Source organism: Hippocampus bargibanti, linkage group LG09 (genome assembly GCF_051943395.1).
Source record: "Hippocampus bargibanti isolate YZ-2025 linkage group LG09, ASM5194339v1, whole genome shotgun sequence".
Classification (NCBI taxonomy): Eukaryota; Metazoa; Chordata; class Actinopteri; order Syngnathiformes; family Syngnathidae; genus Hippocampus; species Hippocampus bargibanti.
Window position 1 is genome coordinate 7951742 of NC_142742.1, and position 25038 is coordinate 7976779.

Sequence of the window (25038 nt, forward strand, 5' to 3'; positions counted from 1 at the left end):
TATACCAGAAATAAAGCAGTCACAAAGATAGTAGAAAGCACCAGGGATTAAAACCAAGATCAAGTTGAAATCATTCTGAGTCAAATGCTAAAGAGTACAAATGAGAGGATAAAGAATAGTAATAGATAATAGAATAGACAGTGAACATTGATTTTAATGTGGATTAGCTCGGAGATGTAAGGAGGGGCAAAGCAATTCAAAGCTTTGAAAACTAATAATACGATCTTGAAAAGAACTGTAAAATGTATAGCGAGCCAGTGAAGGGATGTCAGAGTAGGAGTTATATGCTCCCTCTTACGAGTACCAGTCAAGAGGTGAACAGCAGCATTCTGGACATTTTCCACATCTTTGGGTTCATTGACAGATTTCGTTTGTCTCTGTGTGCCCTGCAATTGGCTGGCAACCAATTCAGGTTAATTCCTAAGTTATATGGGTCTGGAGTTATCTGAGCTTGAAATGAAGGAAGCTGTCCAGAATACACGTGTTCAGCTCCACTTTGTGATGGCTGCACCAGAGCTCCAGCTGCTCCACTTGTTGTCGGTATCAACAGCTGAACCTGGAACAAAGCGCTAACATGGAAAAAAGGGAAATGTTTCTTTTATCAGAAAAAAACAATTCCTTAAATTATATGGGTCTGGAGTTATCTGAGCTTGAAATTAGGGTGGCTGTCCAAAATACAATGCAATACATACACATTGGTTTATAGAGCGCTTTAACAACAGCTGAAGCTGGAACAAATCGCTAACATGGAAAAAGGGGAATGCTGCCCTCTTGTGGAATGGAAAAACATTACCAGAGGTGTGGCCAGTGCTTTGTCGGCCCCCAAGCAAGAAAAAACAAAACCAAACTGATTTGGGAATGGCGCTCTATGTCATATTTTCAATTCTTGAATAAATTTGTGAATGGCAGTGAATGAGTTAGTGTTCATTGAGATTAGAAGAAAATATGTTTTCACATTTGTACCAGAGCATTAAAAAGGTGCTGGTTTGTATCCTTTGTAATCAGCAACCATTCCGTTGCTGCCGTGAAAATATCAAAAAGCCCAAATTGTTTGCACCCGTCGCGAAATGATGGTCACCTTGGAAACGAGACGTTTTAATGAAGGAGGAAAATGAAATGGGGCTTTAATTTGTTGACTGCTCAACGACGAGGTGAAATGGATTAGCTTTGATTGAGGTGCGCGATGAAGACGGAAAGCGCTGACATGACACTTGTATTTGTCATTGTGCCATTTCAAGGAGGATGCGGCGGCGATAATGGATACGAGGTGCACGGCAATTAAAAGCAGACGGATTCATTAATAATTTTTGCATTAATTTTTCAGTGGACGCTGAAATGATTGCCACCTCACAGAGGCTTTCCAATTATGCCGCTTAATTAGAAATGTCAATATAAAGGAATGATTAAATGTGGGAATACATTATGGCTGTCGGATATATTTAAAAAGTTATGAGCGTCACTCAAACTGTGTTTGCTCTAATGTGGTTTGCGTGGGTTTTGGAAATGAAAGACTGGAGAGGGGGGGGGGGCAAACTCGCTAATGAGATGCGGGACAAATTCTGCATTCTCAAAGATAATAATTTTCGGATTTGAATGACGCTGTCAGTAAATTTAAAACAATACGTACGTCACGTTTTTATTTGATCTGATTTAATGAAATGTGCTTTGTTATTTTTGTTTTTATTCAGGGACCGTTGTGCTTTGTCCATTTCTTGCAGCGAGAGCTGTTCCAGTCCATTTCGCCTTGTCTTTCTGAACGGTGGTTGAATTGGAATGGATCAGCCTTTATTAGTCTTACAGTGGAGAAATGTACATTACAAAGAAGCAAAATTATGGAAGGAAGAGAAAAGGAAAGGAAGATGTAAAAAAAAATACAGGAGCTGCTGTAAAGGCAGCCACTCTCATGGCATGGCGCCATCTTAAAGTCAAAAGAACAAAACACAAACTAATATGACAACACAAAGACAGTCTTTCCAGCAGCTCCTGTATTTTGTTTTTCTACTTCTTTTTTTCCTTTCATCTTCCTTTCATATCTTTGCTGCTGTGAAATGTAAATGTCTCCACTGCGAGACTAATAAAAGTGAATCCAATCCAATGCATTCAGTCTGAAGCACTTTCTGCACACTTTTTGTTGTATGAAGCAGTTCTAGATGAAAGGAGAGAGGATCAAAGTGTCCTTTTCGCCAGTGTATACAGGGACGTCATGGTGGAATGTGCAGGTCTGCTTCAAGCTAAGTTTTGAAATCAAACACGAAGCTGTAGCATCCATTGACAAAAAGTGATTGTCTCACGTAAATCCGGTTCAATTCCAAGCTGCGACAAAAACCCTGGCACTGGAGTGGACATATTTTTGCATGTCTGGCAATGAATAAGTGAATGTGTCACTGCCGCAGTGTCTTAGAGTGCAAAATTATATCTTACTTACTAGAACGCTTGCCAGTCTTTGCAAAAATGTTAACCGCATCAAGCCTACAACGACAACAGCGTTTTTGTCGTCTTTTCCGTGAGCCTCAATTCCCCCCCTGGTCAGTGAAAGTTAAAAAAAAAAAAACCCTCGCGAACTAGCACTGATCTCGGTTCAATGCCAAACACGTGTGCGCATCCTGTAATAGCCAGTGGCTACAAATTACTTGCGAGAGCTTGAGGAACGCTATCGTTCTCTGACAAATGGGAAAAGCCTCCGTGGCCATGGCCAAAGTGACAGGCCAAATGGAAGCAATTCTTCCCAAGGCGGGTGAGAGCAGCTGTGACCAAGGCCTGCGGGGCGACGATAGATTGCGTTGCTGCGGGTGCACCTTAGTCTTTAGAATGGTTACTATGTTTTAACCGAGGAAACTCTTAGGATTGGTATTTGGATTAACGCTGAAGAAAGTCATCAGACAGCTGGTGACCACGGATGGATTTTAAGATAGCAACCACTCATTTGATGACAATGAGGTTAAAATCTTCACCGCGAAAGAAAATAGATGGTTTGATAGGGGAGTAAAAGAAGCTATTTTCATCAAACAGCAAAACCCTTCATTAAATCGTCATGGTGGAGTGAGGTTCAATTTGGATTGTTCATACAACCGACTTCTTAGGCAACATAGGCTTAGTTATGCTGATGAGGTGATACCAGATCAAATGGGGCAATCAGGCCAGAGTATGGGGTCTATGACCCCATACTCAGGCAGGACAATAGAAGTAACCAGTGTAGCCGCTTCTTATCCAAGAGGCTTCGTCAGTGAACTAAAACCTTTTGCAGGTAGTTTTGGCCCTATATATATATATATATATATATATATATATATATATATATATATATATATATATATATATATATATATATATATATATATATATATATATATATATATATATATATATATCCCTACTGTCCAGACGTGACGGTGCTATTATTGGTCCCTGCTCTCAGGTTGAGGGGAGCAGAGGACTACTCCCTGCGGCTCCAATGCATGTTCTCCCCGCACCTGCGTCGGTTTTCTGCAGGTACTAGGATTGACACGCTATTCGCGGCGTGCTGACAAATCCATCATAACATTTGTAGCTTGACTTAAAATGCAAAAAAGGCCTTTTTTCTGGACATCATTGAATGTATCGAAATATTCTTCAAGTGTTTTGTATTTCTAAAGTTGGTGATGGATGGGAACGATACTGCCACGTTTGAGTTTGATAGGGAGTTTATTCAAGGAAAAAGCCCTCTGGCCTCCGAGCACTCTTTGAACAGCGTTTGATTTAATTAGTTACCCTGATTGACGTGATTCAGAATTCGGCAATCACCAAGTATGTTTTTTCATATGTCTGTATCAATCCCCTGCTGGGCGCTAACTGTTTGAGAGTGAAATTATCAACCAACTCATCAGTCATGCTACTTGAGTTTTCAAGTAGGAAATTATGTCATTAAACAGACACTGAAAAAAATAAAATAAAAGACCTGCAGTGAGTCTTTCACTCAAAATAATATTTCAAAAGTAATGAAAAAAAAATCCACAATTGCCATTGGGTGTCAAAATTGAGTACAGTAAAGTCTCGTTATATCGATATCGGATATATCGATAGTCCCGGTTATATCGATACTATTTCTATGCACGCACGGAGAAAATTACATGCAAACAGGGTCGGATATATCGATAGTCCCGGTTATATCGATATTTTTTCGGACTCCCTTGAATATCGATATAACGAGACTTTACTGTATTTGTATGGAGTGAAAAAATGATCTGGGTCATTTCAAATGATAATGTTAAATACAGCAAATGTCACTGACTTCATGCCCGGGGGTACCACATTGGTGCATATATTCTCAAATTAGCTGGCAAAAAAATAATTAATCAATCAATTAATTAATATTTATTTATTTATTTATTTATTTATTTATTTATTTGATTGTTGATTGTTTGTTCATTTATTTAATCTGTTTACATTTTTTTATTTATGTAAGCATTTATTTAACCATTTATGTACTCATGTATTTATTTATTTATTTATTCATGTAATTATATTTATTTCTTTATCGATTTGGTCTATTTACTTTATTTATTTACATATATATTTATTTAAGAATGTATTTCATCAGTTATTTATGGATTTATTTAGTTATTTATTTACCATGTATGTATGTATTATTTATTTAATCTGTTTAAATTTGCATTTATTTAAGAATTTATTAAAGCAGTTATTTACTCATTTTTTATTTATTTATTTTTGCCATGTATGTATGTATTATTTATTTATTTAATATGTTTACATATGTATTTATTTAAGCATTTGTTTACTCCGTTATTTATTTATTTATTTATTCATTTATTTAAGTATTTATTTACTTTGCATTTATTTAGTCTATTTAATTAATCTAGTAATTAATTAATTTTTCGAATCATTTATTTAAGCATTTATTTAATCAGTTATTTATTCAGTTATTTATTCATTTATGTACCATGAAGTATTATTTGTTTATTTAATTTGTTTACATTTTTACTTATTTATTTAACCGTTTATTTATATATTTAAGCATTTATTTAAGCCTTTATTTACTCAGTTATTTATTAACGGCATATGACGTCATTAAGTTCTTCTCACGTATAAGCAATCAGTGAAGCAAGAGTGGCAAGCCTGCCACTTGTAATTACACAAACAATTGACACACAATTTAGTCTTTTGTTTTAGTCGATTGTCCCGTCAATCAGCAAAAGAGATGGTGCAGTGTCGCTAACGCGCAAGCTAACGGCCGTCACATTTTGCCTTTCCGTGTCAAAGGCACGGTTGCGAAGTCTGCTCGCAATTAAACACTCTAATATGCTGAGTTGAGCCCAGTCGCAAAATAGGCAGCAATTTCGACGTCTCTTGATGAAATTATGCTTATCGGGTACCTTGCCGCAGCAAAGGTGAAAGGTCGGCCCGAGCAGGCGGACTGCATTGCTCCACATAATTGAGAGAAGTTTGGATTTAATTGTATAATTAATCTTGTCAAATGAAGTTACATAGAAGTCGGACCACGAAAATTAGGAGATCTGGAATATTTTAAATTGCCTTAATGTGAAATCAGGCTTCAGGATGCACTTTGTTCCTTCCTGATGGAAGCAAGCTTTTAGCCGGGTCCAACGTGGCATGTTGTAATAACCTGTTAACAGTTCTTATCACGTTGTTCCTTTTCGCATGATTAATTTCCTCACAAGGTAATTGCAATTTCGAAAGGAGTCTCGTTTTATTGAACAGCTTTTTTTGTGGGCCGACGTAGTGACGCTATCAAGATAGAATTCACGGTGCTCAACAAGCAGAACTTTTCACACATGGCAGTTATTGATCTTTTTAAAAGTTGAGGCTTACTTTTTGTTAGAGGCTTATTTTGAATTGAGTTCTGCCGAGCAGGTTATGTTTTCTTTGGTAGGACGATGCATTGTTTTCCTATTTTGTGTATCGTATTTTCCGGTGAATAAGGCGCACCCAAAAGCCTTGATTTCCTTCAAAAGATGACTCTGCGCCTTATACGCAGGTGTGCCTTATATGTGAAATAATGTTGAGCCACAACAGGTCTCGCAACTACTGTCAGCAAGCACCAACTCCATTTCACCCTGTAGAAAAAGTACTACGTAGCCTTAGCCTCTCCTGTAGCGCCTTATAATGTGGTGTGCCTTATACAGCGATACCTCGGTTTACGAACCCCTTGGCTTAGGAACTTTTCGGACTTTACGAACGTTAAATTTATGAAAATTTTACCTTGGCATACAAACTTTTTTCGGGATACACACGGAGCTGCCTCAATGAGTGATGTGTCATTCGCGAGCGAGCCCGTTCTCCTAACAACAAAATGGCAGCTGACTGTTTTTGTCCTCTATTCCCCGCCCCCAGTTTTCGGTTAAAGCCACGCGATTGGTCAAGAACGTAGCAGTAATGGGAGGTGGTTTAAACATTAAGGAGACAGGCAGACAACAGTGAGAGAGTTTCAACTTTGATAGTTTAAAGGCAAGGTTAAAATATCCCATCAATCAGGCTCCACAAATAACTCGCACAAGCCATCTGTACACTTTGGATTTTTTTGTGACCTTCTTTGATTTGAAATGGAAGATGAATGCATTTTTTGGCATTTCACATCACATCCATGACCGTTTGAGCTTCAAAGTTGTGTTGATTGGAGTTAGAAGCTTATTTTTCCAGACCATTTTAGCTGAACCGCAAATGGTCCAACTTTGAAGGTTACTGTGTCATGTTTTAGAGTTTAATCATCCATCTATCGTATCCTCTCGAGGGTCGCGGGGCATTATTGAGCCAAACCTTGCTCTATTTGGGGTCCACCCTGAACTGATCGCCAGCCAATACCAGATCACATGAAGACAAACAGTCATCCGTGGTCACACTCACACCGAGGGTCAATTTGGAGCTCCAGACTTGAATCATGTTTTTAAAAAAGACTTTAGCTTTACTTCATTTCAATCTTGCCGTTGGTCTGCATTTAATTGTTCCGCAAACTCACAATGGGACGAAACAGAATGGAATTCCCGCTGTGTGATGATTACGATGGAGAACTAATGATGTCCTAACACCGAGGTCAGTTAGGGTTTAATTACTGGAGGCCCTATCAAGTGTCATTCCTGTTCTTGCTGCCTTCCTGGTTTAATGCCAGTATGCCCTCCAAGTGAATTAAGAATATGGGCTGTTAATTCAAGAAGCGAGACGGGGTCAGAAATGAACGCGGTGGGGTTCTTTTGTGTGCAAGTGGGTTTCATCTTTGTTCAGAAGAAGCTCGATTTGTATATTGAGCTCCGCAAAAAAATACTATCTTACCTTTCAGTCTCTTGCCGAGGAAGTATTTTGATGTTTCAAAGCATTGAAAACGAAGAAACCCGAGGTGTGAATATACCAGGCAGTTGACAACAGACGATCGAAATAAGGAGGCCAGATTGGATTGATGAACAAGCTTATCCAAGGAGACTAATTGTATGCAACATTCCTGATTATCCAATCAGTTCTCCAAAAACATCAATTCCATCTGGTCAAATAGATAATTAAGAGGGATAATTGGCTGGATGTTTTCTCTGGGCAGTCCAGTGCCGCGACGAGAGTCTCATCTTCTGCATGTCACACATACATCCACACACTGTCTCTTTGTGCCCTATGATTGGCTGTGAACTGGTCCAGGGTGTCCCTCGACCATTGCCTGAAGACAGCAGGGATGTTTCCGGCACCCCCACAAGCCCTGTGAGGATGAAGCGGATTGGAAAATGGATGGATCGATGGGCATGGAACAGAACAGTCAACTGTACAACATGAGAATATTGTCATTTTACTGTCTGTAAAACAAGGTCGGTGTCACGCCAAGGATAGTTTTTATTGCTCCCACCCCCACCCGACCCCCAAAAAGCCAAATTTCGACCTCACCCTTTCAACAATGTTTATTTATTTTCCCTCATGATGTGAACTACAGGCCAGAAGATCAAAATGGACAGGGACAAGGCTATAAAACATTGACCAGCCTCTGTCTCAGAAACTGTACGCAAGCCCAATCCATTGCTGTGATTCATTCCCTAGAGGTTGAATAGCAAAGTCCTTAATGTGTGAGATCAAGGGGAAAATGAGACTCTCCAAATGGAATCAAATCACACAGAGGGGCTAGAAGGCGTCCGCAGCATTTGAGACCACAATAAGATTGAGCAATTGGATCGTAATTCCTCTCTTTGCTATTAGCCGCTCACAGCTTGTTGTTTCCTCGGTCCACATCTCATCTATCGCCACCTGCCGCAATCCCATCCCATTTTGATCCATTCATTAATTCACAGAGAAAAACGGAATCACAAAATGTGTTTAGTCAAACTAAATGTGGGGCATAATAATCAATCCCTGCCATCTCGTAACTCCTTTATACATTTATATAATTACAGACTAAATCGATTGCTGGCTGTCAAGTTACCTCGGCCACTTGTGAAAATTAGAAGCTTACCTCCTCCCGTGTAGATATTGCTTTTTCAGACTGTTAAAACACGAACGTAGACTCAAACAAAAGTTTGTATAAAAGTATTTACAGTGATACCTCGGTTTACGAACCCCTTGGCTTACAAACTTTTCGGTTTACGAACGTTAAATTTATGAAAATTTTACATTGGCATCCGGACTATTTTTTGGGATACACACGGAGCTGCCTCAATGAGTGATGTGTCGTTCGCGAATGAGCAAGTTCTCCTAAAAGAAAATGGCAGCCGGCTTGTTTTGGTCCTCTATCCCCCGCCCCCAATCGTCGGTTAAAGGCACGCTTGGTCAAGAACGCAGCAGTGAGGGGAGCTGGTTTAAACATTAAAGAGACAGGCAGAAAATAGATAATAGAAAATAGATAGAGAACAGTGAAATTTGGACTGGTTTCAACTTTGATAGTTCAAAGGCAGAGTGTAGACTGCAAGGTTAAAATTCCCATCAATCAGGCTCCACAAATAACCCGCACGAGCCATCAGTTCAATTTGAAATGAAAAGACAAGCAAGGGAACCAGCTATGAATGATCGAGTGTTTCTGCTTGCATCTGTTGCTGTTGCAATATCACAACTTCCAAGATGTACAACCCAGAGCTCCTTGAAACACTTTATGCAAAAAGCTATCCATTCCATCAAGCCATCAATGACCATCGCATAGGTAAATAAAACGACTTTATTGTACAGTACCGTTTATTTCTTTAATTATAATACCATAGCACATTTATTGTACATAAAATAAGGTATATTTTGTGTAGTATTCAGGCTTAGAAAATTATAAAGTAGAACATTATGTTTTATGGGTACCTTAGAACAGATTATTCTCATTTTCATGGTTTCCGAAAGGAAATTAATTTTTAGGATACACACTTTTCGCCTTACACACTCTGTCTGGGAAGTTTGCAAGTTCCCAAGCTGTATTTAACACTAACAAAGCATGAACAGAAATCACTGGTCAAAGGCATTAACAAAAAGCAATTGCAAACCCAAAGAAAAATAAACTCTGAGATATAAATGAAATGTTAAAGGTCCAGTTTCTCATAAACATGAAAAAAGGTCAAGCAGCATCAAGGTCAATAATCTGACAGTCCTCAATTATACTGTATAGCTTTATGTTAATGATCAAATTGGCCGCAAGTGTTGACTAATTTTGTTCCAAATTTAGCTATGCCAAAGACGCGTCGTTTCTCTTGCTGGATGCACGGAGCATAAAATCTTACCTCAATAAATAAAATTGTATATTGGTTAGATAGTAAATAGAAACTGCTGACAAATAATTGGTATACCACCTTGACAACGTTTAGGTTGGAGACTTTGAACATCACTTTGTTTTAGATCTGGCTCTGGGTATTACTAAAAGATCGTTATCGAGGAACCAAGGATCTGCGACAGTTGTTGTGGTCAAAGACCTGCTCGTTAAGAGGGCCTAACACCATCAAGTGATTTCCAAATTAATTAAAGAACCTTAAAAATCAATCATGAAACACGAAAAGGAGCCGATGCCAGGGCCTCTAAAACCGATGTAATGTGCGTTCGCTTTGTGGTCCTCGTCAGCAGATGGGCTGCTGAATTTTGCTGTCGTTGTAAGTTGCAAAGAGATCTTTGACAGCATTGCAGTAATCAATGCGGCTGAAGATAAAAGCGTGCATTAGCACCTCTGTGCTATCTTGAGAGTGAAACAGGCATGCATTCAATATTTATATGATATTTGTTCGTGTAGACAATATTTAGGGGTTTGGGGTTTTCGCCAACCTGCGTGTAAACACTTGGATCGTGTTCCGACTCGACCTTGAGTTTTCTGACACGTAAATCGCTCTGAAAACCTGCTGACAGACTCCACGTATGCACCTTCTTTGTTTAATTCTTCAGAGTCCCCCCCCCCCCCCCTCTGCCCATCGCCTGCTTGTCTGTCAGCGTTGGTTTGGCGATTTTAACATGCGAAGCAAGTACCACTGTGTGTACATATTGATCTTTGGAGAGCTTTCGGACTAGCTTTTTCCTTTCTTTGCTTGGTAGCGGACGCCATTCATCACCCAGGTCATGCGTGGGGAGCTCAAACAGTCGTCGCTGTTTCAAAATAGGCTACAACATCAAACTTGTTTCTCATCAGGACGGATGAAGCCATGGCATAGTGGGATAATCTTCTCTGCTTTCCTCTCCAAAGTCATCCATATCTTGCTGGTCAATGCACAGTCATGTCTAAGCTTAATCTTACCTGAATTGCTCTATTGGATTGCAATGTTCAATTGGAAATACATATTTTTTTGTGATTTCTATGAGAATAAAACAATCTTTGCTAACATGCAGAATACAAAAATGTCTTGACGAACAAGTGTTGAAATGATCTGTCTGTCGGTGGGTCGGTCGCTCGGTCTGTCCGTCGTTCGGTCCGTCCGTCCGTCCGCCCGTCCGTCCATCTGTCCGTCGGTGCCACCGTTACGACATACTTTTAGTCATTTATTGCATGGTACAAACCCATTAAAACACATTAATACTATAATGACAATTAAATGAATTGCCCATCTCTGGTGTTTAATACTTGCCAAACTCTTGCTTCTTACGATAGATAGGATTGTTCCCACCATACGGTGCTGCATCTCTAGCTTACGCTCGCAGTTGCCCACACGTATTAAAAAAAAACCAAATTGGGTCACATGTATCTCATGGCCTCATATCACTTAGCCTGCACCAGGATCCTTGAAACCCTTTTGAAAGAAATGCATTGCATTTCAAGAGCTAACCATTTTCCGCAACCTTGAAAACGACTGCGGCACCGGTTGTACAACGCTTCCAACGGTGATGCCTTTCAGCGGTAAAATTTATAAAAAGCCACAACCAAAGGTAAATTATGGTAGCATGTGCCTCTTTCACAGTGGTCGGTAACAAGTATATGAGGTGAACACGAGGCCACGAGGTGAGGATGAAGAAAGACCTCACTGTGTTATTGTGGCAACGTTGTTGAGTCAGAAGCCAGCCTTGATGTCTGAGAATATTAGCCTAACTATTTTTGTTGTTGTTTTGAGAGCATTGGCCTTTGTGCAGCGTGTCGGCTGGAAATACGAGTGAGGTCGTGTTTTGACTAGACTGTGAGAGAATGCATCCATCCACGAAGATGTACGAGGGGGGCAGAGGGAGGCTGGGTCCAGAGGTTGTTTGAAGGAGGGGTGCAGGGAAGTGAAGGGGGGCGGGGGTGCGATGGTGCAGGAAATAACATGAGCAATTTCATAAATGGAAGGGAGAGGCTGTGACTTCCTAAATCGCTGTGAAAGACAGAGGGCGGTAGTGGCGGTGGAGCGGGATGGTGAGTGCAGGGGTTGACAAGGAGAAATATGGAGGGAACTGAGAGGCTCCTTGATACAAAGTGTGAAAGATAAAGAAGAGAGAGAGAAGAGGGGCGCTGTGGCTCGGTGGCAAATGGATAGAACTGGCTGGGGAAGGCAGCAGGAAAGTGAGAAAGACTGCAGAGATGAAAAGATGAAGAGGGAGGCTTTCTCGCCAGCTGTGTGAACCTATCTCTCTTTATTTTCCTCTCTCTTTCTTTCTTTCCTTTTATGCCTCTCAGCCTTCCTCTATCTGTGTGTCCCATCAGCCTCAGTGTGGCATCCTCTCACATCAGATTAACACCAGCCCAGTGAGACTGTTGAAATTCCTCTGTCAAAGTCATTTAAAATACATCATATGCAGAGGCCGCACTAGCCGCTACACCCACCCGCAATCTTTATTGTTTTTTCTTCCTATTTGTCCTTGTCATGCCTCAAACTTGGACAAAGGCTGCAGCTCGTGCCGTAGCAACTCAGCCAGGATTCAAATCTCCAAATGGCATCTAAAGTCGGTATCAATCAAATATGAAGTTGGTTGGGAGGGTCAGAGTGTGGCAGGAGGCAGGCGGGCGGGCAGAATGGGAGGCTACAAACACTGGGACAATGTCAAAAACAAAAGCAAAGTTGATACTCAGATACAAAGTTAAAGTTGAAAACTCAAGGTTGAACATACACTGGAAATATTGGTGTCAATTTCATTTCATCAAGTGGTTGTGCTCTATCACTGAGCCTGCTTGCTGGCTATCTAGCTCGCAAGCTATCTGGCTCGGTAGCGATCTGGCTCCCTCGCGGCCTGGCTCATTAGCGATCTGGCTCACTGGGTAGCTATCCGGCTCACTACCTAGCTATCTGGCTTGCTAGCTATTTGGCTTGCTCGCTGTCTGACTCGCTAGCTATATGGCTCGCTAACTACCTGGCTCGCTAGCTAGCTCTCTGGCTTGCTAGCTATCTGGCTTGCTAGCGATCTGACTCGCTAGCTATCTGGCTTGCTAACTACCTGGCTCGCTATCTAGCTTTCTGGCTTGTTAGCTAGCTATCTGGCTTACTAGCTATCTGGCTCTCTGGCTAGCTATATGGCTCTCTAGTTAGTTATCTGGCTTGCCATCTAGCTAGCTACTTGGCTCGCCGTCTAGCTAGGTACCTGGCTCGCCGTGTAGCTAGCTACCTGGCTCGCCATCTAGCTCATTACCTGGCTCGCTATCTAGCTAGCCACCTGGCTCGCTATCTAGCATCTAGCTACTACCTGGCTCGCTATCTAGCATCTAGTTCGCTACCCGGCTCCTGGCTCGCTATATAGCTCGCTATCTTGCTAGCTTGTTATGTAAAATAGCTAGGTAGCTATGTTATACATAAGTGTGTCTCATGCTTACACAGCCACACTTAAAATTCCAATGACCAAAAGTTGCAGATGATTGAAAACTTCAGGCTGTCATTGTAAAGGAAATCCATCATGACAAAGCAAATGTCGATAGCGCCCTACTTCCAACATTCCTGAACATGCGTCGTAGTAGGCTCATTGAACGCATACAGGAGTGTGAATGCGAGTGCTAGTGAATTTATATGTGACTTTCTGGCAACCTATGAAGATCGAAGCTATGGATGGATGTTTTTGGTCACCTTCTCTCAGAGATTTATTTTTATCAGTGTTTGTTTGCAGGATTATGCAAAAAAAATGGAGATTGGGGGCCTGTGCCAAACCAGAACTCATTACACTTTGGTGCAAAGCCAGGATTTCTTTTTCAGCTTTGTTCACACCGCAAGACGGAATATTTTTAGTCATAAATCAAGAGTAACTATTTATTAATTTGTGCATTTTGATACTGATTAGATAGGGATGTTAATCTTGAGTTTACAACAATTAAACACTACTAAAACGTGTATTTTTTTAATTTTGAGGAAAGGGCCAGGATTTGAATGTTCAATACAGTGATTCAGCAATTCACATTTTCATTTGAATTCCAGTGGTCCTGAAAAAAGCGCCCCTTGCCAACTGCCCGAGGTCAACTGGCTTAGGCGACCTATCACATTCCGGTTGGCGACCAATGAGTGGCACGGGAGGCCCCTGCCTGCAGCTGCACAAGCGAAAGCGGGCAAAGTGTTTTACGGTGGTGTCGGTGGTGTGAAATCACATGAAAGAATTAACCATCAGTACAAAGAACAGGAGTCCTCTACATGTTTGGAATGGGACCACAGTAGAACACTTTATCCGCTTTCCGTCCGAAATGGAAGTTTTGATCTTCGTCCTTTTTATCTTTGCCTTGCTAAACAGTACAGCGATAAAGCATGTCCATTCTCGCCGTCTTCTTAATGAAAATGAAACTTAAAGAAGCGCGGAAAGCAAAACCTGTACTGCCAGTAACAACAACCCAATGTAATGTCAAGGAAAATAAAGCACAGCCATCTGCTGGTCAACTTTGGGATAGCAGTTATAAACAAATATATCAGCAGCATGTACACTCCCACCAATCACACAGTGATTCTTGAACCCTTTACAACACAGGTGTCAAAGTCAAGGCCCGCGGGCCAAATCCGGCCCGCCACATCATTTTTTTCGGCCCGCGATAGCAAATCAAACTTGTTAAATTCCATGATGATTGCTAAAATCTGAGCCAAAATTTCATATTTTTGGATGTCAACCACAATAAAAGTCATTATTCTTGACTTGAGATTTGAAAACGAGTTATTCATTAATTTGCTGTGTGCTCTATATGTAATATTTGAAGGGATTTAAACATTCTAATGGGTTCCCCAAATTCATAACGGCCCTCGAGAGGAAACCATAACTACAATGTGGCCCGCGGCAAAAAAAATGACTTTGACACCAATGTATTGTTTTCAAACAATGTCTGAACTTTGGAATAGTAGTATGGACAGTATCGATACCTGGATGTGTTTTGTGGTGGCAATGGTTTGACCACAGAAGAAATCAAGGGTCACCCATACAAGGTGTGTATTTTGCAAAACTGGATGTATTTTCAGCTGGTGTTCAAATAAATATCCAGAGGCAGGGATGGAGGAAGGAGTGCCATATTGTAAGAGATGAGAATGTCCGGTGAAACCTTGAAGGAGTTTGCTGTGAGTAGGTGAGAACAGAGAGATTGAATGAAGGGTGCACATGAGGCGGACAGAATGTGGCAGCCTGTCCTTGTGCCTCCTTTTCGGCTTTTCAGCCTTCTCCGCTGTGCTCTCGTCCCCTTTCTGCCTCATTACCCCCTTCGCAAGACTTCTCCCTGGGCGAGACTGAAGCGAACTGTCCTCTCGCTGGCTTGCTCCCACTTTCCTCCCCGACAGGCGTTGCCTCGCCCTCTCGATATTAATCAACGCACACATAGTCACGAGCTTCAAGCGTGTGCTTCCCACTCTGCGAGATGAGCCTTGCCTGATGGACAGGCTGGTGGGCAGCCATCTCCTCTCGCCCTCTCTCGCTTGCAAATGAAGAAGCCGACCTCTGGGAGGAACAGGCAAGAGCCAGGATATTAGAAAACACGTATGGCAAGGAAACATTGCTCATTCTATGCGGCGGTTATAATGCTATAACACAAATGGTGCAGCAATATATGGAGACAGACATTAAAATCAATGTTCACTGTCATATATTCTTTATCCTCTCACTTGTTTATGTGGAACAGGAGATGTGAGACAGTCTCTTTTCTGCAATGCATGCTACAGCTTTATGTTTGCTTTCAATACTTAGCTTGTAGCAGATGTGCACATTCCACCATCTGATCCACTGGTGAAAAGGAAGCTTTCATCCTCTCCTCTTTTATCTAGAAGTGTTTGTCTTGTACTCAAATATTATAGAGTACATGGGGAAAGTCATTAAGATTGCACAACTGTCCATGTTTTTATGTTCCTGTTGTGTTTATTATTTTGCTTTGTGTTGACGATTATGTGAAGTGCTTTGTTATAATAGCTGCAGCTGTTGTGAAAGCGCTATAATAATAATAATAATAATAATAATAATAATAATAATAATAATAATAATAATAATAATACATTTAATTTCTAAGTAGGATGTATTGTACTGTACTCTTTGGCATTGGACTCAGCAGGATTCAGACTTGATTTTAGTTTTACTCCCTGGTGCTTTCTACTATCTTTGTGACTGCTTTATTGCCTGTATATGATAGTTGTCCACGTTAAGCGCTTTTTTACAGCTTCAGCTGTTGTTAAAGGGCTATAAAAATCAATATGTATTGTATTGCGAGTGAGCCAGTGTATATCCATTTTTTTAATATTGTTACAATAATGTTGAAGGCAGTCTCGAATGGAAATATTGGAGGTCATTGCGTGTCATCATTTTTCATTTGTGTTTACTTTCATCACCTGTCCCCTTCCCCCACTTGAACAGAGGCAAGACGCCAGCGTAGATCTTCAGGTGATGACGCAGGTGATCCTTGATGCTGCTGCGCGTGACATGAGCTGGCTGCCTTCCTTCCCGTCTGGACGAAGCTATCGGCAACGCGGCCCTCGCCTTCACATGCTGAGTGGGTATGTGACCTGGTGTCATATGACATATTCCCTGGCACAAAGTCAGAATATGAAATGAGAGCATTTTCACGTCCTACCTTTGACATTGTCTGAAGGCTTTGTACTGAGAAACATGCAAAAAAAAATTGCAATCTGCCCTCATTGCCCAGGCAAAATAGCAACAAAATACAGAATACAGAAAATGGCTTTAGCATTGTTTCACTCATTCACTGCCATTCATCAATTTATTTGGGAATTGAAAATAAGATGGAGAGCGGCATTCCCGAATTTGTTCGGGTTTTGGTTTTTCATGCTTGGCTGGCTATCTATGAGCTATCTATTATCTATCTAGCTGGCTATCCATTAGCTACCTATCCAGCTAGCTGGCTATCTATTAGCTATCTATTAGCTAGCTAGCCAGCTTTCTATCTATTTGAGTTACTTCCAAGTTGAGTGAACGCTGGCGCATGTGGCTGCCGCTGCTCACCCGCAGAAAAACTTAAATCCTGTGACTGTAAAGTGACCTTGAGAGTTTTGAAAGGAGTTTATAAATGAAATTTATTATTATTATTATTATTATTATTATTATTATTATTATTATTATTATTATTATTATTATAAGGTGCTGGTTATGGCCTTAGTATGGCAATGTTTTTCCCTTCCACAAGGGGGCAGCATTTCCCTTTTTCAATGTTAGTATATAAACCATTATGTATGTATTGCGTGTATTTTGGACAGTCACCCTCATTTCTTGCTCATATAACTCCAGACCCATATAATTTAGGATATATATTTTTTGCTTAATTCATTCACTGCCATTCACAAATTTATTCAGGAATTGAAAATGTGACATACATATTCGTGAATTTGTTAGGGTTTTGGTTTTGCCTTGCTCGGGTGCCGATAAAGCGCTGGCCAAATTTTCCTTTCCACAAGGGGGCGGCATTTCCCTTCTTCCAATGTCAACACTTTGTTCCAGCTTCAGCTGTTGTTCAAGTGCTATATAAACCATTATGTATGTATTGCATTGTATTTTGGACAGCCACCCTCATTTCAAGCTCATACAACTCTAGACCCATATAATTTAGGAAATATTTTTTTTTCTGAACAAAGAAGAGAGTATAAAGTTTCTTACACTGCATTGAAGGTTGATTTAGTCCTAAAACTCAATATTCTGTGGATCCTGAAATTCGAATGACAATGACAAAAACCCTGGCACAAGAGTGGACAAATTTTTGCACGTCTGGCAGTGAATGAGTGCGTGTGTCTGTGTGTGTGTGTGTGCGTGTGTGTTCAGGTGCGTTTTTTTTTTCTCCTGGATTGGTTGCTATACTACTAACTTGCTTCGACTGTTATGCATCTGTCTCATGAGTGTCCCTTGACTCATCCTGATCTGATGAGAGCAGATGGACACTGGGGAGGCTTCGTCTTCGTCTTCTTTTTTTGTTTTGTTTCCAAGCAGACTATGCAATTTAAATCTGCCTCGGGCATGTAGATATTACTCCCCGGTGAGATGGCTGAAAATTAATGGAAATTGTTTTAGAGGAATCATTATTAACATTCTCCTTTGGATGCCCTTTTTGCGCCTCAGCCACGTCGCCTCGCCTGCTTTATTCTCACGCTAATTTATGCGGCCATTGACATTCCTGGCGGTGTGTGTGTGTGTGTGTGCATATGTGTGAATCAGAATAATTGGTAATTGCCGCGATACTTCACTGAACTTACATTTACAATTAAATTAAACAAATTCCTATCACTAATGTTTGTATTCTGTCATTGAGCTGTTTTTTTTATTTTCCATTTCCACCGTTTGTTTGTTTTTTTTTGAGCATCCAATGCGCAATTTTTAGTTTAGACACTAATGTGCTGGTTTTATGACCTTCCCTTGGTGATCCTTGCTTGTTTACAGTGTAATATCGGATGGAAGACTCAGTCATTAATGAAATCACGGGAAAATGCATTCCCTCACTCGCAAACCCACACCCCAAAGCTCTCTAGGTCCAGAAGAGGGGGAGTGGGAGGCGGGGGGGGGGGGGGGGGGGCATTTCACACTGGTTACTGGTGCGGGAAAAGCCGCTCTTTAAATGGGGTGTAATATCACTGACATTTTCCAGTTCATTATGCAGCCTCTGACCTTCACAATGCACGATTTGGAGACTTCCCTGGCTGGCAAAAAGCGAGGCTTGGTTCTGTCTAATGGGAGCTCTTTGACCTTGTCAGGAACTAAGGGGAGGTCAGGGATAAAAGTGGCTGTAATCAGCCAAGACAGATGGGATGCTGCCGAGAAACCATCTTCAGAATTGTATGTGAAGAAGCAGTCTGATTTCCTCTTGTTTTTTTTGGTTAATTTTTGAATTCATTTTACAGTAAATATGCACCGTGATTTTTTTTGGAACAACAATCTTGGTGCTATAGCCCTTCTTGTGGATTTTTTTCAAAACAGAACGCACTAATGCAGTACTGTGCAGTTATAATTAGGGTAACAATAATAGATACATGGTGTCACCTACTTTGAAAATGCCCGCTTCCAAATTTGACACTAAAATTTGAGAGAGTGAAAGCACACTTCTAAATGAAATATTTTTAGATGAGAATAGATTCGATGAGCCTTTACAGTGCTGCCGTTTTGGACTTATTTTTCTAGTTTATTTTTTATTTTTTTGCAGTTGATTTTAAGTTTGACTGGAAGCCAGTGGAGCTATCGAATGACGGGGGGGTGGGGGGGGGGTAATCTGGGCTGAAAATGTCTGCACCCGTTGACGTTTATGAAAGAATTTGTGATCTGAAAATGTAAAACCGATGTAAGCGTTTAGATATCAAAAGTTTATTTCCTGGGGATTTCGTTGTGCTTTGCTTCTAAAACGCATTTACTTATCTCAGTCATCTTCAACCGGCTATTTATAACCTTCATGTCCAGCTATATTTGAAAGACTCTTCAGGATTCAAGATAAATCCATCACACTCACTCCCAAAATGTAAAAGAAAGTAATCATATCACGAGTCTTTCATGGATTAGGCTGCTATGAATGTGATTTATAATCTTTCTCATTTATGTGAATGACAATGATGTGCACAGGCTAGATAATCTTATTAACTAGTTAGCTTTTGTTTTCTCCCGCCTTGCTTTTATTCCATGTTCAAACATTTTGCTACTAATTTCTGCCCGAGCATAATTGGAGTCTTAAAAAAACGTAGCCCCTGTTTGGCAGAAGATTAGGAATTTCATTTTTGGGATTATGTACAGAGCACAGTGAAAGACCCCGTCTCAAATTGTCTTGCTTTCTTTTATGTTTAAAGCCACTCAAGCTTATTACTGTGAAAAGGAAGTGAAAATAATTTGTAAAAAGGACCATTGTCGCATCACAAAAGGGGGTCAGATGGCAGCGGCTCCAATAAAAAAGGGATTGTGTCCAATCAGAATTGCTGATGACATCACGCATCATAAAAACAATCATGCAGACAAAAAAACTGACATTTCTGAATTGTTAGATGTTCAAGATTTACTGTCACTACCACCGCAGGAAATTTGTTTTAATAATAATAATACATTTCGTTTATAAGATGAAAATGGTTCTGTACTTCTTTGAAGGTGTCGGACGTTTAGCTTGTTATCCAAGATGCTTCTTCAGCGAACTAAAGTCTTACTGGTAGTTTCGGCCCGATATATATATATATATATATATATCCCTACTGTCCAGATGTGGCGGTGCCGGACTCTGCTATGATAGGTCCCTGCTCTCAGGTTGGGGGGAGCAGAGGACTACTCCCTGTGGCTCCACTGATCGTTGCTATTGTCCTGACTAATGACTGGCTTGATTGCCCTATTTTCTCTGGTATCACGTTCATCAGCATTACTAATCCTATGTTGCCTAAGCAGGCTATTGTACAAACGATCCAAATTGAACCTTACCCCACCATATCGGTTTCGTGAAGGATTTAGCTGTTTCATGAAAATCGCTTCTTATACTCCCCTTTCAAACCATCTATGTTCTTTCGCTAAGATTTTAACCTCATTGTCGTCAAATGAGTGGTTGCTAGCTTTTAGGTGCACATGTACTGCCGATTGAGGCCCACTAGTATTATCCCTGCGATGTTGATAAAGTCTTTTTTAGAGAATTTGTTTGGTCTCCCCAATGTATTGCTCTTTACAATTTTAATTCTTACAATGAATTCATTCTTACAATTGAATAAACTACATTACTTTGTTTTTCATTTGGCAGCCTATCTTTTGGATGCACTAATTTTTGCCTTAAAGTGTTTATCGGTTTGAAATAAGTAGGAATTTTGTGTTGCCAAAGGACTCTTTGTAGTTTTTCAGAAACCCCTGCAATGTAAGGTCTTGCTACTCCTCTCCTTTTTGTATCTTCAGAATTTTTGCTTTCGTTCCCAATTTTTTCCCTCTGATATTTGTTAAAAGACCACTGAGGGTACCCACAGTTCATTTCTAAGCGCCTTTCAAAACTCTCAAGGTCACTTTACAGTCACAGGATATGTTTTTCTGTGAGTGAGCAGCGGCAGCCACACACGCCAGCGTTCACTCAACCCGGAAATCACTCAAATAGACAGAAGCGCTAGCTAGATAGCTAATAGATAGCTAATATATGCAAGATTTGGGGAAGAAAAAAAAAAACATTTATCTCACTCTTACTAACATTTCAATAAATGTGTTTTTAAATAACTGACAACCTTAGCTAATAGCTGCCCAATATAAATGATTACAATTCCCGTATAAAAGCTGTAGTATGCCGTACATTATTTGAAATGATAAAAAAAAAAAATGCGAACGCAAGCGTAAATGCAGATAGTTTAATGGGCAGGTGCATCATGCTTTTATCAATCCGACCGTACGCAGCGCAAAAAAAAAAAATACACATATGATTGAATATTACATTTGCTGGTTTGCCGTGACGATAGTAGCGATCTGCGGTAGCATTGTCGTTGGCTACCAGCGGTTGAGACGAACTGGATTTGAGTCAAAATGGTATTTGGAAGATTTGGTTCACAATATAAAAAAACTAATTCTCCATATAAAAGTTGTAGTACGCCGTACATTATTTAAAGTTATTTTAAAAAAATGTATAAAATACTATGAAACTGTACAAGTTGATAGGTATGTTTTTTTTGCCACAGCCTAACTAATAGCTTTTGTACTCAAAGCATCTGAATCGGAATAGCAGCAAAACACCCGGTTTTATACTGGGAGGCACAATGACAGGCAGGCAAAAGAACTCAAACAACCACCTAGAAATCCTTCTCATTGATCGTCGGGAGCTTTTCATGAGCCTCAGATGTTGCTTTCATCCCCCCACGATGTAATAACATTTCACAATGTAAAATTATTCCCATATCTGTTCAAAATGTCAAAGAAAAAGATGCCAGGAGAATATTATGTCAGTATTTCTAGCTATTTCACCTATGGGGTCTCATAAGTGATCACACAGGATAGAGGTTTTTTTTCTCCATCGCAATAGTGAACAACTTTTGATTTGGTGTCAAAATAATATTGAACATTTAAGCAGTGCCATTCATTGTTCCATTGGTTGTCTCTACGGGGCTTGTCACAGGAGACATCAAGGCATGCCACTCCAATAGAACAGTTCCGTTTCATTTTTTATTTATTTATAATTTTTTTGGGGGGTCTGACATGTTAAGTGTGATGGTACAAAGGGTTTCCTTTTTAATTGTTTGGACAGATCCCTGGTGGCAGAATGGCTTTGATATTTGGTGATGACAGAATAGGCACAAGCTTGCTGACTTGCTTTGGTGTCTATAACGCAAGAGTTTTGGCTTTTGACGTCGGATTGTATTGCAGATAATCTTTAGATTGTTGTCGAATACAGTGATACCTCAGCTCAGCTTACGAACTTAATTGGGTCCCAGAAAGTGTGTGTAAGGTGAAAGGTTCATCTGCCAAACATTTATTTCCCATAAGAAATCATTAAAAGAGAATAATCTGTTCCCAGGTCCCCATAAAACATAATTTTCTACTGAATAAGCCTAAAAACTACACAAAACATACCTTATTTTATGTATAATAAACGTGCTATTGACTTATAATTAAAGGAATAAACTGTACTGTATAATAAAGTCGTTTTATTTACATTTGTGATGGTCGTTGATGGCTTGATGGAATGGCGTGGGAGGAGGTGGGAGGGAGGGAGTTACTGTTTGGAAGGAGCGTCACATTCCATAAGGACTGTAGGAAGGAGGGTTAGCCTATCTTTCATAGGCTTATGCCCAGGGACAAACTTATCTTCCTGTGTAATGAAAGTCCGGTGAGGCATCTTTTTCCAAAAAAGGCCGGTTACATCAGCATTAAACACTTGATGAGGAACGTAGCCTTTCCGGGAACCAATTAAATTCGTAAGCTGAGGTATCACTGTACATGCAAATTTAAGTATTTTTTTTTTTCACCAACTGTGCTTTCTGTTTTTCAGTGTTCTTACCTGTCTGACTTTCCTGTCTGCTATGCTCCTCATATTGTCCAATTCACACTTCCCCTGCTTGCATTTTCGTCACCATTCTTTTTTTCCGTCAATATCATACCATCCAGTTACTTCAGTTTTCTTTGGTTCATCAATTTAGGTTTAAAAGGTCTGTTTGGTCTGCTTCAAGTACCGCATTTTTCGGTGTATAAGGTACACCTGAGTATTAGGCAGACCCCCAACGAATGGTGTATTTTCAAACTTTTTCTATCTATAAGGCGCACCTTCAATGAATGAAAAAAGGTTTTCCAAATATAATATCTTCTTTTAAAAATCAAAAACAGAAGAAAACAAACTGAGATTGGACTTTGCATTTGTAGATGAGTTTGACATGGTAACATCAAACCCCATTTAGATTTTCCAAACACATTTTCCCTCAAATCACTCACTGCCATTCCCAAATTTATTCGGGAATTGAAAATATGATGTGGAGCGCCATTCCCGAATTTGTTCGGGGTTTGTTGTTCTTGCAGGGGCTGCCGATAAAGCGCTGGGTAGACCTCTGTCAATGTTTTTTCCCTTCCACAAGGGGGCAGCATTTACCTTTTGACGCAAGCCGCCGAAACGGAAATGATACATAGCAAATAGCTAGCCAGGTAGCATATGAGCAAAATTGATAACAACGGCAGCTTAAGGCAAGAAAAATAAAACACTATAGATAGCAACTGGATAGCAGATATATAGCTGGCTCGGTTGCTAGATGGCTAATAGATGGCTAGCTGGGTAGACGGCTAGATCGCTAGCTAGATAGCCAGATAGCCAGCTAGATAGCTCAAGTGAACAACATAATGTAAAAAGACAAGGAAGGACCCATTGTACACTTTCTAATCAGCATTATTGATATCTGATTGTACCCATGTCCATTGGGGTTTTGATTATGTATTTTATTGTAGTTGGGTAAATCCGGCTGGCTGTCTGGCTGGCTATCTATTGACTATCAAGCTACCTGTCTAGATGGCTTAGCTATTTGGCTGGTTGGCTAGCTATCTATCAGGCTATCTATTAGCAATATAGCTGGGTGTCTAGCTGGTTAACTATTTGCTATCTATTGACTATCTACTAGCTAGCTAGCTTTATATCTAGTTGAGTTACTTCTGGGTTGAGTGAACACGGGTGCGTGTGGCTGCCACTGCTCACCCACAGAAAAACTGATCCTGTGACTGTAAAGTGACCTTGAGAGTTTTGGAAGGCGCTTAGAAATGAAATGGATTATTTTGTACAGCCGCCCCCACTTGCACCTCCGATAACTCCAGATCCATATAATTTAGGAATTAACTCTTTTTTTTCTGATAAAAGAAGACAGTCAAAGGTTTCTTATGCTGCATTGAATGTTTATGTAATCCTAAAACCCAATATTCTATGGGATCCTGCAATTTGAGTGAAAATGACAAAACCCTGGCACTAGAGTGGACACATTTATGAACGGGGCTTTTGTACTTCTATGCTTTAAATAAAAAGGGCACTTGAGCGGCGACTATCAAATAGGAGCATACCTCATGAGAAATCACCTGTTGATGGCCCATAATATAATCAAATATTCCATTTCAATGGCTGACGACCATAAATTCACACAGTGTCTTAATATTGCCCCCACCGTTTGGCTTGCTGGTCTTTGGCGGACAAGGCGCTGACACAAGAAAACAACCCCCTCCACCGCACCTCCCCTCATTTCCCTGTTACCCCCCCCGTCTGCTTTTCATGCCACCCCCCCCCCACCCTTCAACAGGCCTGCCACAAATTACCCACTTTGCCCGCAATATTATCAGGGCTTATTGCTGACCTCCATAATTAGAGTCTTAGTGTCGTTAGCCCCCATTAGGCTAACAATAGATCCTTGGAGCAAGGACACTTTGGGAAATAACGTGTCTGAGAACACTTGACGTTTGTGAAGAGATAGCGAGGATGTGGGGAGGGAGGGAGGGAGGGAGTTAGCTAACATTTGAGGCCATTACTGATCCAAACAGCCAGAATGATTTCATGTCGGGCTGACTTGATGAAAAGGCGTGTCATCTCCGTGGTAAAAAAATAATAATACACACACATTCGGGGCAAATATGCAGTGGATGAAATGAAATAGCAAAGGGAAACACAGTCACGCTCATCTTTCTGCTCAAACGGCGACTGTGTTTTCCATCTTTGCGCTCATTTCCCTTTGACAGAGACACCAAATAAAAATATCATCTCACCCCGGCCGCTTCGGCGTAGTCATGCTTGCATTTCAATCAGACGGCAGTTTTAGATGGAGCAGCTTGCCGCTGCGATCCTTCTTAGGCTCCGCGAAGCACTGAATTCTGTGCCCAAGCTCCGTT

General features: G+C 40.5%; 1 long non-coding RNA gene across 1 annotated transcript; it reads right to left on the minus strand.

The window, feature by feature from the left end:
• LOC148893532 (uncharacterized) lies at window positions 1-25038 on the minus strand. Its single transcript, XR_016116093.1, has 3 exons — window positions 24916-25038; window positions 16101-16296; window positions 1-569 (listed from the first exon to the last, which is right to left on the minus strand). It is a non-coding gene; the product is annotated as an uncharacterized LOC148893532 (long non-coding RNA).